The following is a 13,368-nucleotide window of genomic DNA, read 5'->3' on the forward strand; positions in this document are numbered from 1 at the left end:
TAAGTGACCAAAAAATTGGAGGACAGCTAGCCACCATCCCGTGCCCTTTTTCCCTAAAAGTCGCCTCATCAAAGTTTTGAGATAGCCATTTTGTTCAGTATTGTTGATAGGTACAATAGACATGTCTTTGGAGATGACATGACCCCTCAGATTCACCAGAGGAAGGGCCACAAGTTATGAAATTTGCCCATTGTTTACATATAGTATTTGTTATAGGGAAGTATACCAACATTTTCCAAGGGAGGAAGGAGATCTTTTGGGGATGGATTTTCTGTGGGGAGATTTTTCCATTGGGATGGAATTTCTGGGGGTGAAGTTTTCAGGGGGAATTTTACATGGGGAGAATTTACCAGAATTTGTATACAGAATGTTTGTTATTTGTCGTTTTTTTCGTTGTTGATCCCATTGTACACGTAGAGACATTCTGAGGGAACTCTCATTGGGAAGTTTTCAGCGGAGTTGGAATTCTCTTGGGATCTTTTCTTTTGGAAGGGGGGGGGGATTTTCCACGGGAGAAATTTCCATGGGAAATTAGCACCAGGAGAAATTCTCCATGAAAAATTTTGGAGGGCTAAACTGTCCAGGGGGGGGTATTTTTCCAAACAGGGATATTCCCCAATGACCTTAAAAAGGATCAGAAACTAAATGAATACAAGTCTTTCTTCAAAAAAGTATGGTTAGGAGTATTTTTCAGGCAGAATCGTAAGCAAAAATTTTTCTGGCAAGGATCGCAGCAGGGATGGAATTGTCCGGGGGTTATTTCCCGGCAGAAGAATTTTACATGGGAGGAACTTTATATAGAGGAATTTTTCGTGGGGAAATTTTCCATAGATGGGGTGGATTTCCTATGATTATCTGAAAAACGATCAGAAATAAATACAAAACTAGTTTTTTCTGCTGAAACTAAGGAGTGACATTATACTTAAAACGTAGAGAAATCATTCAGTATATGACGAGAGCTACTCCTTCCTAAGTGCCCCCTCTCTACGCTAATGTTCGACCTTTTGTCTAATTTTTTTAAGAACGATTATTGAAACCCAAGGACCGTACCACTTTTAGAGTAGGCCCCCCCCTCCACCCTTGGTGGAGAGGGGTGGAGCCACCCACCTCAACACACGTATTATTTTCCCTAGATACATCCAACAGAAATTTTGAGATAGAAATTATGTTAAAAATTGTCCAAAGAACATAGAACAATGCCCTCAGCGTTTACACAACACCTAAGAGCCCCGGGACAAGGGTTGTAAGTTATACCAAAGGGGCATATAAGGTTTTATGGAATGGGTAGTCGTATAAGCTTCAGATGGGGCTCATTTGATGGAAGTTTAGTGCCCTTTATAAAAGTTAAAAGTGAATAGAGGGCACAACCCCCCCCCCGTGCCTATCAGTTCCGAAAGCCAGCATCTAATCAGAATTTGTAGACATCTATTTTGTTCAGCCTTGTTCAAAGGTCCAGTAATTATGCCTTTGGGGATGTCATCCCCCTTATTGAAGGGTAGCTCAGCTTGCCTAGTGCTCCGCAAGATCACTTGATTTCTGAATTGTATTTTATGCAAAGCAGCAAAAACACTCTGATCGGCACAAAGCTACGGAAAGAAATGAAGAGACTAAACCTCATGCTGACCATACATGTCAAGCGGAACTCTGGTAGGAAGATAAGCCTGAAGCTCTGACAATTAGTTATTTAATGTTTACATGTTTTTATAACTTTTGTGCTTTCACACTAGTTAATTTTTTATGGATGAACTAAATGAATCCTTTTCGTTTTCATTATATTCGATGTTAACTGACCACTTTGAATAAGGTTTACAAGTCGTAAAAAAACTACTTTCTGAGATTTCAAGATTGACATATTATTGACATATTATAGACAAAATATGGACATAATTTGGCTGAAAAGAACATATTTATGAATGCTCAAGGAGCATATGTGTTTACAGAAAGTTGGCAACCCTGTCCCTACATGGGGCCCAGAATGTTAAACTGATTTTTGGAAATCAGGGGCATGTCGGGGCTCGCTCCGCTCCCTTCACGAGTTGGCCCGGTATTACAGTACCTCTGAGATTGGCGCACCCCTTTCGAGGGGAAATCAAAGTCCATGAACCCTAATCATTAATGTGTATAATGCACTTTTCAAATTTTCTAGAAACAACACCTGTAATTTCTAAGACCTTAAATATATGGAAAGTCATTTTTTTTTCATCTGACAAAAGAAAAAAAATAGTATTTAGTGTACAAAGTTTAATTGTGAAAAAGCCAATTACTACTCACCATTATTAAATTGAACTCCCCATGCACCTTTTTCAAGAATAGTGCGCGATAAATTTAAATTGAACCAAGATTCAAATGGAATTGCTGAGTTGACTGTTTTTGGCCTCAGACGGCTTGTTTCTGTGGTGAGTTGTTAGCAGTAGTAGTAATGACTAAAGCCCCCTTTGGTTGTTAACAAGAAAATAATTGGCACAATAAGTAGAACGGCCCCTGGGTTCTCAGAAATTAAAGTTTCCACTTTTCAGTCAAATTGATAACAGAGTGAGAAACCCCTGATATTCTTTTCTCAAAAAGGTAAACTTGCATTCAAAGGATTAAGATGTTTACATATGAAAAAGAAATGGGACATTGCTATTTTCAAAAATAATCTAGAGACTTGATTCATTGATGTGAAAAAGTTTTGTAAACCTGCATCTGTAAAATAAATCGGAGCTTCTGAGTGGTATTCAAAGCAACCAGATTTATGTCTATTAAATATATTAGTAAGATGTTAATCAAACATATACTTACCTGGCTAAAAATCTGCCTTGATCATGAAGGAGACGCTCCTAGGGTGAGGCATTTCCATTGCGCTTCGGATTGGCTCATTGGCTGACCTCTGTGATTACCCCAAATGGGGGTAACTCTACAGCATAATTTTTAGTAGTGGGGGACTGCGTTGGCATGGACCACCGTCCACACATTGAAAATTTTTATAATTTGGGCCTCTTTTATATGTCATATTTTTCTTATTTGATATAAAATAGTATACTAAACAATTTGATTTTGTTAAGAAAATAATGAGACATGTAAAAAAATTGATCATTTGGTCCTTTTGAAAAAAATATTTTATCTTGATAAACTTACATGTTAGTAGAAAGGCCTTATTGACTCGTGACAGAACACCATATTTGGGCATAGAGTCCCTAGGGAGATGGTTTTCTCACTGAGAATGAAAAAAAACGATTTTTCTCACTTGAAAAAACAGGAATTTTCTCACTTTGATGGATGTTTCATGGATGGTTATGTGTGTTGGTCAATTTATGGATGTTTTTATGGTTTTTGTCACTGAGAATGAAAAAACAGGATTTTTCTCACTTTGATGGATGTTTCATGGATGGTTATGTGTGTTGGTCAATTTATGAAGGTTTCTATGGTTTTTGTCAGTGAGAATAAAAAAACAGGTTTTTTCTCACCTTGATGGATGTTTCATGGATGGTTATGTGTGTTGGACAATTTATGGATGTTTTTATGGTTTTTGTCAGTGAGAATGAAAAAACAGGATTTTTTCTCACTTTGATAGATGTTTCATGGATGGTTATGTGTTCTTGTCAATATATGGATTTTTTTACGGTTTTTGTCAGAGGGAATAAGAAAAGTGTATTTTTCTCACTTTGATTGATGTTCCATGGATGGGTATGTGTGTTGGACAATGTATGAATGTTTTTATGGTTTTGTCAGAGAGAATAAAAGAACAGGAATTTTCTCACTTTGTTAGATGTTTACTGGATTTTTATGTTTGTTGGTCAATTTAGGTATTTTTTTATTTTTTTTGTCAGTGAGAATAAAAAAACAGGATTTTTCTCACTTTGATGGATGTTTCATGGATGGTTATGTGTGTTGGTCAATTTATGAATGTTTTAACGGTTTTTGTCACTGAGAATAAAAAAACAGGATTTTTCTCGCTTTGATGGATGTTTCATGGATGGTTATGTGTGTTGGTCAATTTATGAATGTTTTTATGGGTTTTATCAGTGAGAATGAAAAAACATGATTTTTCTCACTTTGATGGATGTTTCATGGATGGTTATGTGTGTTGGTCAATTTATGGATGTTTTTATGGTTTTTGTCAGTGAGAATGAAAAAACAGGATTTTTCTCACTTTGATGGATGTTTCATGGATGGTTATGTGTGTTGGTAAATTTATTGATGTTTTTATGGTTTTTGTCAGTGTGAATGAAAAAACACGATTTTTCTCACTTTGATTGATGTTCCTTGGATGGTTATGTGTGTTGGTCAATTTATGGATGTTTTTATGGTTTTTGTCAGTGAGAATGAGAAAAATGGATTTTTCTCACTTTGATGGATGTTTCATGGATGGTTATGTGTGTTGGTCAATTTATGGATGTTTTTATGGTTTTTCTCACTGAGAATGAAAAAACAGGATTTTTCTCACTTTGATGAATGTTTCATGGATGATTATGTGTGTGTGTCAATTTATGGATGTTTTTATGGTTTTTCTCACTGAGAATGAAAAAACAGGATTTTTCTCACTTTGATGTGTTTTCAAGGTCGATTTATTTATTGTTTCCAAGTGCATTCTCTCCGGGGCGAATGACACATGACACATGACACATGACACATGACACATGACACATGACACATGACACGACACATGACACATGACACAGACACAGACAGAGACATAGACACACAATGGATTTCTGAGAAATTGATTACATAATCGGTAGAACCCTATCAGGAGCTCGTGACGGGAGTCAATGTATGGGCATAGAATGACGTAATCGACTAGGAAAAATGGATTTCTGAGAAATTGATTACATAATCGGTAGAACGCTATCAGGAGGTCATGACAGGGGTCCATATATGGGCATAGAATGACGTAATCGACTAGGATAGTTGGAATATATCAGTAGTGGTTTGTCGTGGTTTACCATTTCACAGTTACATTCTCTTGATTTTTCAAAGTTCATTTTCGATTTCTTTCGTTGAAATGCAAGAGTTGGAATATTTCAGTAGTGTTTTGTCATGGTTTACCTTGTCACAGTTATATTCTCTTGATTTTTCAAAGTTCATTTTGAATTTCTTTCGTTGGAATGCAAGAGTTGGAATATTTCAGTAGTGTCTTATCGTGGTTTACCTTGTCACAGTTACATTCTCTTGATTTTTCAAAGGTCATTGTGGCTTTCTTTCGTTGAAATGTAAGAGCTGGGATATTTCAGTAGTGTCTTGTCGTGGTTTACTTTTTCACACTTACATTTTCTTGATTTTTCAAAGTTTATTGTGTATTTCTTTAGTGATATGCAAGAGTCGGAATATTTCAGTAGTGTTTTTTAGTGGTTTATTTTGTCACAGCTACATTCTCTTGATTTCTTAAAGTTCATTTTGAATTTATTTCGTGAAATGCAAGAGTTGGAATATTTCAGTAGTGTTTTGTTGTGGTTTACCTTGTCACAGTTACATTTTCTGGATTTTTCAAAGTTCATTTTTGAATTTCTTTCATAAGATGCAAGAGTTGAAATATTTTAGTAGTGTTTTGTCGCGGTTTACTTTGTCACAGTTACATTCTCTTGTTTTTTCAAAGTTCATTTTGGAATTTCTTTCCTTGAGATGCAAGAGTTGGAATATTTCAGTAGTGTTTTGTCGTGGTTTCCCATGTCACAGTTACACTCTCTTGATTTTTCAAAGTTCATTTGGAATTTATTTCGTTGAAATGCAAGAGTTGGAATATTTCAGTAGTGTCTTATCGTGGTTTACTTTGTCATAGTTACATTCTCTTGATTTATCAAAGTTCATTTTGGAATTTCTTTCATTGAAATGTGTTTTGTTGTGCTTTACCTTGACACAGTTACATTTTCTTGATTTTTTAAAGTTCATTTTGAATTTCTTTCGTGAAATGAAAGAGTTGGAATATTTCAGTAGTTGTTTGTTGTGGTTTACCTTGTCACAGTTACATTTTCTGGATTTTTCAAAGTTCATTTTTGTATTTATTTCGTAAGATGCAAGAGTTGAAATATTTTAGTAGTGTTTTGTCGCGGTTTACTTTGTCACAGTTACATTTTCTTGATTTTTCAAAGTTCATTTTTTAATTTCTTTCCTTGAAATGCAAGAGTTGTAATATTTTAGTAGTGTTTTGTCGTGGTTTCCCATGTCACAGTTACACTCTCTTGATTTTTCAAAGTTCATTTTGAATTTCTTTCGTTGAAATGCAAGAGTTGGAATATTTCAGTAGTGTCTTATCGTGGTTTACCTTGTCACAGTTACATTCTCTTGATTTTTCAAAGTTCATTTTTGAATGTCTTTCGTTGAAATGTGTTTTGTTGTGCTTTTCCTTGACACAGTTACATTTTCTTGATTTTTTAAAGTTCATTTTGAATTTCTTTCGTGAAATGCAAGAGTTGGAATATTTCAGTAGTGTTTTATTGTGGTTTACCTTGTCACAGTTACATTTTCTGGATTTTTCAAAGTTCATTTTTGAATTTCTTTCTTAAGATGCAAGAGTTGAAATATTTTAGTAGTGTTTTGTCGTGGTTTACTTTGTCACAGTTACATTTTCTTGATTTTTCAAAGTTCATTTTTGAATTTCTTTCATTGAAATGCAAGAGTTGGAATATTTTAGTAGTGTTCTGTAGTTGTTTACCTTATCACAGTTAAATTCTATTGATGTTTCAAAGTTCATTTTGGATTTCTTTCGTTGAAATGCAAGAGTTGGAATATTTCAGTAGTGTTTTATCGTGGTTTACCTTGTCACAGTTACATTCTCTTGATTTTTCAAAGCTCATTTTTGAATTTATTTAGTTGAAATGTGTTTTGTTGTGCTTTACCTTGACACAGTTACATTTTCTCTATTTTTCAAAGTTCATTTTGAATTTCTTTTGTGAAATGCAAGAGTTGGAATATTTCATTAGTGTTTTGTCGTGGTTTACTGTGGTTTACCTTGTCACAGTTACACTTTCTTGATTTTTCAAAGATCATTTTGAATTTCTTTCGTTGAAATGCAAGAGTTGGAATATTTCAGTAGTGTTTTGTTGTGGTTTACCGTGTCACACTTACATTCTCATGATTTTTCAAATTTCATTTCGAATTTCTTTTATTGAAATGCAAGAGTTGGAATATTTCAGTGGTGTTTTGTCGTGATTTATCTTGTCACAGTTACATTCTCTTGCTTTTTCAAAGTTCATTTGAATTTCTTTCATTGAAATGCAAGAGTTGGATTATTTCAGTAGTGTTTTGTCATGGTTTACCATGTCACAGTTACATTCTCTTGATTTTTCAAAGTTCATTTTGAATTTCTTTCTTTGAAATGCGAGAGTTGTAATATTTCAGTAGTTTTCTGTCATAGTTTACCTTGTCGCATTTACATTCTCTTGATTTTTCAAAGTTTATTTTTAATATCTCTCATTTAAATGCAAGAATTGGATTATTTCAGTAGTGATTTGTCGTGATTTAACATATCACAGTTACATTCTCTTTATTTTTCAAAGTTTATTTTGAAATTCTTTCGTTGAAATGCAAGAGTTGGAATATTTCAATAGTGTTTTGTGATGGTTTACATAGTCACAGTTACATTCTCTTTATTTTACTAAGTTCTTTTTGAATTTCTTTCTTTGAAATGCAAGAGTTGGAATATTTCAGTAGTGTTTTGTCATGGTTTACCTTGTCACAGTTACATTCCTTTAATTTTAAATGTTTAATTTGAATTTCTTTCGTTGAAATGTATGAGTTTGAGTATTTCAGTAGTTTTTCGAGACTGTTTACCATATCACAGCTACATTCTCTTAATTTTTCAAAGTTTATTTTCGGTTTCTTTCGATTAATTAAAAAAGTTCGATTATTTCAGTAGGGTTTTGTCTTGATTCACCTTGTTACAGTTACATTCTATTAATTTTTGAAAGTTCTTTTTGAATTTTTTTCTTTGATATTTAAGAGTTAGAATATCTCAGTAGTGTTTTGTCGCGGTTTACCTTTTCACAGTTGCATTCTCTTGATTTTTCAAAGCCCGTCGTGGATTTCCTTCGTTGAAATGCAAGAGTTAGAATATTTCAGTAGTGTTTCGTTATGGTTTACATCGTCACAGATACATTCTATTGATTTTTCTAAGTTCATTTCTAATTTCTTTCATTGAAATGCAAGAGTTGAGATATTTCAGTAGTGTTTTGTCGTGGTTTACCTTGTCAAAGTTACATTCTTTTGATTTTTCAACGTTCATTTGAATTTCTTTCATTGAAATGCAAGAGTTGGATTATTTCAGTAGTGTTTTGTTGTGTTTTACTTTGTCACAGTTACATTCTCTTAATTTTTCAAAGTTCATTTTTAATTTCTTTCGTTGAAATGCAAGAGTTGGAATATTTCAGTAGTGTTTTGTCATGGTTTACCTTGTTTACCTCGGACAAATGGATTTCTGAGAAATTGACTACATAATCGGTAGAACCCTATCAGGAGGTCATGAAGGGGGCCCATATATGGGCATAGAATGACGTAATCGACTAGGACAGTTGGAATATTTCAGTAGTGGTTTGTCGTGGTTTACCATTTCACAGTTACATTCTCTTGATTTTTTTTTCTTTTTCTTTCGAATTTCTTTCATGGAAATGCAAGAGTTGGAATATTTCAGTAGTGTTCTGTCGTGGTTTACCTTGTCACAGTTACATTCTCTTGATTTTTAAAAGTTCATTTTGAATTTCCTTCGTTGAAATGCAAGAGTTGGAATATTTCAGTAGTGTGTTGTCGTGGTTTACTTTTTCACAGTTACATTTTCTTGATTTTTCAAAGTTCATTGTGGATTTTTTTCGTGAAATCCAAGAGTTGGAATATTTCAGTAGTGTTTTGTCGTGGTTTATTTTGTCACAGTTACAATCTCTTGATTTTTCAAAAGTCATTTTGACTTTCTTTCGTTGAAATGCAAGAGTTGGAATATTTCAGTAGTGTCTTATCGTGGTTTACCTTGTCACAGTTACATTCTCTTGATTTTTCAAAGTTCATTGTGGATTTCTTTCGTGAAATCCAAGAGTCGGAATATTTCAGTAGTGTTTTGTCGTGGTTTACTTTGTCACAGTTACATTCTCTTGATTTTTTAAAGTTCATTTTGAATTTTTTTCGTGAAATGCAAGAGTTGGAATATTTCAGTAGTCTTTTGTTGTGGTTTACCTTGTCACAGTTACATTTTCTGGATTTTTCAAAGTTCATTTTTGAATTTCTTTCTTAAGATGCAAGAGTTGAAATATTTTAGTAGTGTTTTGTCGTGGTTTACTTTGTCACAGTTACATTCTCTTGTTTTTTCAAAGTTCATTTTGGAATTTCTTTCGTTGAGATGCAAGAGTTGGAATATTTCAGTAGTGTTTTGTCGTGGTTTCCCATGTCACAGTTACACTCTCTTGATTTTTCAAATTTCATTTGGAATTTCTTTCGTTGAAATGCAGGAGTTGGAATATTTCAGTAGTGTTTTGTCGTGGTTTACCTTATCACAGTTACATTCTCTTGATTTATAAAAGTTAATTTTTGAATGTCTTATATTGAAATTTGTTTTGTCGTGCTTTACCTTGACACAGTTACATTTTCTTGATTTTTCAAAGTTCATTTTGAATTTCTTTCGTGAAATGCAAGAGTTGGAATATTTCAGTAGTGTTTTGTTGTGGTTTACTGTGGTTTACCTTGTCTGATTTTTTAAAGTTCATTTAGAATTTCTTTCGTGAAATGCAAGAGTTGGAATATTTCAGTAGTGTTTTATTGTGGTTTACCTTGTCACAGTTACATTTTCTTGATTTTTCACAGTTAATTTTTGTATTTATTTCGTAATATGGAAAAGTTGAAATATTTTAGTAGTGTTTTGTCTCGGTTTACTTTGTCACAGTTACATTCTCTTGATTTTTCAAAGTTAATTTTTTAATTTCTTTACTTTAAATGCAAGAGTTGGACTATTTTAGTTGTGTCTTATCATGTTTTACCTTGTCACAGTTACACTCTTATGATTTTTCAAAGTTCATTTTGAATTTCTTTCGTTGAAATGCAGGAGTTGGAATATTTCAGTAGTGTTTTATCGTGGTTTACCTTGTCACAGTTGCATTTCTTGATTTTTCAAAGTTCATTTTTGAATTTCTTACTTTGAAATGTGTTTTGTTGTGATTTAACATGACACAGTTACACTTTCTTTATTTTTCAAAGTTCATTTTGAATTTCTTTCGTGAAATGCAAGAGTTGGAATATTTCAGTAGTGTTTTGTCGTGGTTTACTGTGGTTTACCTTGTCACAGTTACACTTTCTTGATTTTTCAAAGTTCATTTTGAAATTCTTTCGTTGAAATGCAAGAGTTGGAATATTTCAGTAGTGTTTTGTTGTGGTTTACCTTGTCACACTTACATTCTCATGATTTTTCAAAGTTCATTTCGAATTTCTTTCATTGAAATGCAAGAGTTGGAATATTTTAGTAGTGTTCTGTAGTGGTTTACCTTGTCACAGATACATTCTCTTGATTTTTCAAAGTTCATTTTGGATTTCATTCGTTGAAATGCAAGAGTTGGAATATTTCAGTAGTGTTCTGTCATTCTTTACCCTGTCACAGTTACATTCTTTTAATTTTTCAATGTTTATTTTGAATTTCTTTCGTTTAAATGCAAGAGTTGGAATATTTCAGTAGTTTTTTGAGGCGGTTTACCATATCACAGTTACATTCTCTTTATTTTTCAAAGTTCATTTTGGATTTCTTTCGTTGAAATGCAAGAGCTGGAATATTTCAGTAGTGTTTTGTCATGGTTTACCTTGTCACAGTTACATTCTCTTGATTTTTCAAAGTTCATTTTGGATTTCTTTCGTTGAAATGCAGGAGTTGGAATATTTCACTAGTGTTTTTTCATGGTTTACCTTGTCACAGATACATTCTATTGATTTTTCAAAGTTCATTTCGAATTTTTTTCATTGAAATGCAAGAGTTGGAATATTTCAGTAGTGTTTTGTCGTGGTTTACCATGTCACAGTTACATTCTCTTGATTTTTCAAAGTTCATTTTAATTTCTTTAATTGAAATGCAGGAGTCGGATTATTTCAGTAGTGTTTTGTTGTGCTTTACCTTGTCACGGTTATATCCTCTTAATTTTTTAAAGTTCATTTTCAATTTCTTTCGTTGAAATACAAGAGTTGGAATATTTCAGTAGTGTTTTGTCATGGTTTACCTTGTCACAGTTACATTCTCTTGATTTTTCAAAGTTCATTTGAATTTATTTCAACTTATGCAAGAATTGGATTATTTCGGTGGGGCTTTTTTATGGTTCAACGTGTCTCAGTTGCATTCTCTTGATTTTTCAAGGTTCATTTTTAATTTCTTTCATTGAAATACAATAGTTGGATTTTTTCAGTAGTGTTTTATCATGGTTTACCTTGTCACAGATACATTCTCTTTATTTTTCAAAATTCATTTCGAATTTCTTTCATTCAAATGCAAGAGTTGGAATATGTCAGCAGTGCTTTGTCGTGGTGTACCTTGTCACAGTTATATTCTCTTGATTTTCAAAAGTTCATTTGAATTTATTAAATTGTAATGCAAGAGTTGGATTATTTCAGTAGTGTTTTGTTGTGCTTTACCTTGTCACAGTTACATTCTCTTAATTTTTCAAAGTTCATTTTGAATTTCTTTCGTTGAAATGCGAGAGTTGGAATATTTCAGTAGTGTTTTGTCGTGGTTTAACTTCTCACAGTTACATTCTCTTGATTTCTCAAAGTTCATTTTGAATTTCTTTCATTGAAATGCAAGAGTTGGATTATTTCAGTAGTGTTTTGTCGTAGTTTACCATATCACAGTTATATTCTATGGATTTTTATAAGTTCATTTCGGATTTCTTTCGTTGAAATGCAAGAGTTGGAATATTTCAGTAGTGTTTTGTTGTGGTTTACCTTAACACAGTTACATTCTCTTAATTTTTCAAAGTTCATTTTGAATTTCTATCGTTGAAATTTAAGAGTTGGAATATTTCAGTAGTGTTTTGTTGTGGTTTAACCTGTCACAATTACATTTTCTTGATTTTTCCAAGTTCATTTTAAATTTCTTTCGGTGAAATGCAAGAGTTGGAATATTTCAGTAGTGTTTTGATATGGTTTACCTTGTCACAGTTAAATTCTCTTGATTTTTCAAAGTTCATTTTGAATTTGTTTCATTGTAATGCAAGAGTTGGAATATTTCACTAGTGTTATGTCATGATTTACCATGTCACAGTTACATTCTCTTGATTTTTCAAAGTTCATTTTGAATTTCTTTCGTTGAAATACAAGAGTTGGAATATTTCAGTAGTGTTTTGTTGCGGATTACCTTGTCACAGTTACATTCTCTTAATTTTTCAAAGTTCATTTTGAATTTCTATAATTAAATGCAAGAGTTGGAATATTTCAGTAGTGTTTTGTCGTGGTTTACCTTGTCACAGTTACATTCTCTTATTTTTTCAAAGTTCATTTTGAATTTCTTTCGATGAAATGAAAGAGTTGGGATATTTCAATAGTGTTTTGTCATGGTTTATCACGTCAGACTTACATTCCCTTAATTTTTCAAAGTTTATTTTGGTTTTATTTCGGTGAAATGCAAGAGTTGGAATATTTCAGTAGTATTTTGATGTGGTTTACCTTGTCACAATTACATTCTCTTGATTTTTCAAAGTTCAGTTTGGTTTTATTTCAGTGAAATGCAAGAGTTGGAATATTTCAGTAGTGTTTTGTCGTGGTTTACCTTGTCACAGTAACATTCTCTTGATTTTTCAAAGTTCATTTTGGATTTCTTCCGTTGAAATGCAAGAGTTGGAATATTTCAGTGATGTTTTGGAATGGTTTACCTTGTCACAGTTATATTCTCTTGATTTTTCAATGTTCATTTTGGATTTCTTTCGTGAAATGCAAGAGTTGGAATATTTCAGTAGTGTTTTACCATGGTTTACTTTGTCAAAGTTACATTCTCTTAATTTTTCAAAGTTCATTTGGGATTTTTTTCGTTGAAATGCAAGAGTCGGAATATTTCAGTAGTGTTTTGCCGGGTTTTACTTTGTCACAGTTACATTCTGTTGATTTTTCAAAGTTCAATCTCGATTTCTTTCGTTGAAATATGTTTTGTTGTGCTTTACCTTGACACAGTTACATTTTCTTTATTTTTGTTAGGTTAGGTTAGGTTAGGCTCGATCAAGTTAGGTTAGGTTAGATTAGCCTACGTACGCGCGCGTACGTAGGCTAACCTAACCTAACTTAACCTAACCTGATCTAGCCTAACCTAACCTAACAAAAATCAAGAAAATGTAACTGTATCAAGGTAAAGCACAACAAAACATATTTCAACGAAAGAAACTGTTACCTTGACACAGTTACATTTTCTTGATTTTTGTTAGGTTAGGTTAGGCTAGATCAAGTTAG

At 32.8% G+C, this 13,368-nt stretch overlaps 1 non-coding gene across 1 annotated transcript; it reads left to right on the forward strand.

Moving 5' to 3' along the window:
* The first annotated feature begins 2,773 nt into the window (after positions 1 to 2,773).
* Positions 2,774 to 2,945, forward strand: LOC148938570 (U1 spliceosomal RNA). Its single transcript, XR_016143671.1, has one exon. It is a non-coding gene; the product is annotated as a U1 spliceosomal RNA (small nuclear RNA).
* Positions 2,946 to 13,368: the final 10,423 nt, after the last annotated feature.

The sequence above is a fragment of the Artemia sp. Qi Xiang Cuo genome, unplaced genomic scaffold, assembly GCF_049724085.1.
Source record: "Artemia sp. Qi Xiang Cuo unplaced genomic scaffold, ASM4972408v1 HiC_scaffold_3123, whole genome shotgun sequence".
In the NCBI taxonomy this organism is placed as follows: Eukaryota; Metazoa; Arthropoda; class Branchiopoda; order Anostraca; family Artemiidae; genus Artemia; species Artemia sp. Qi Xiang Cuo.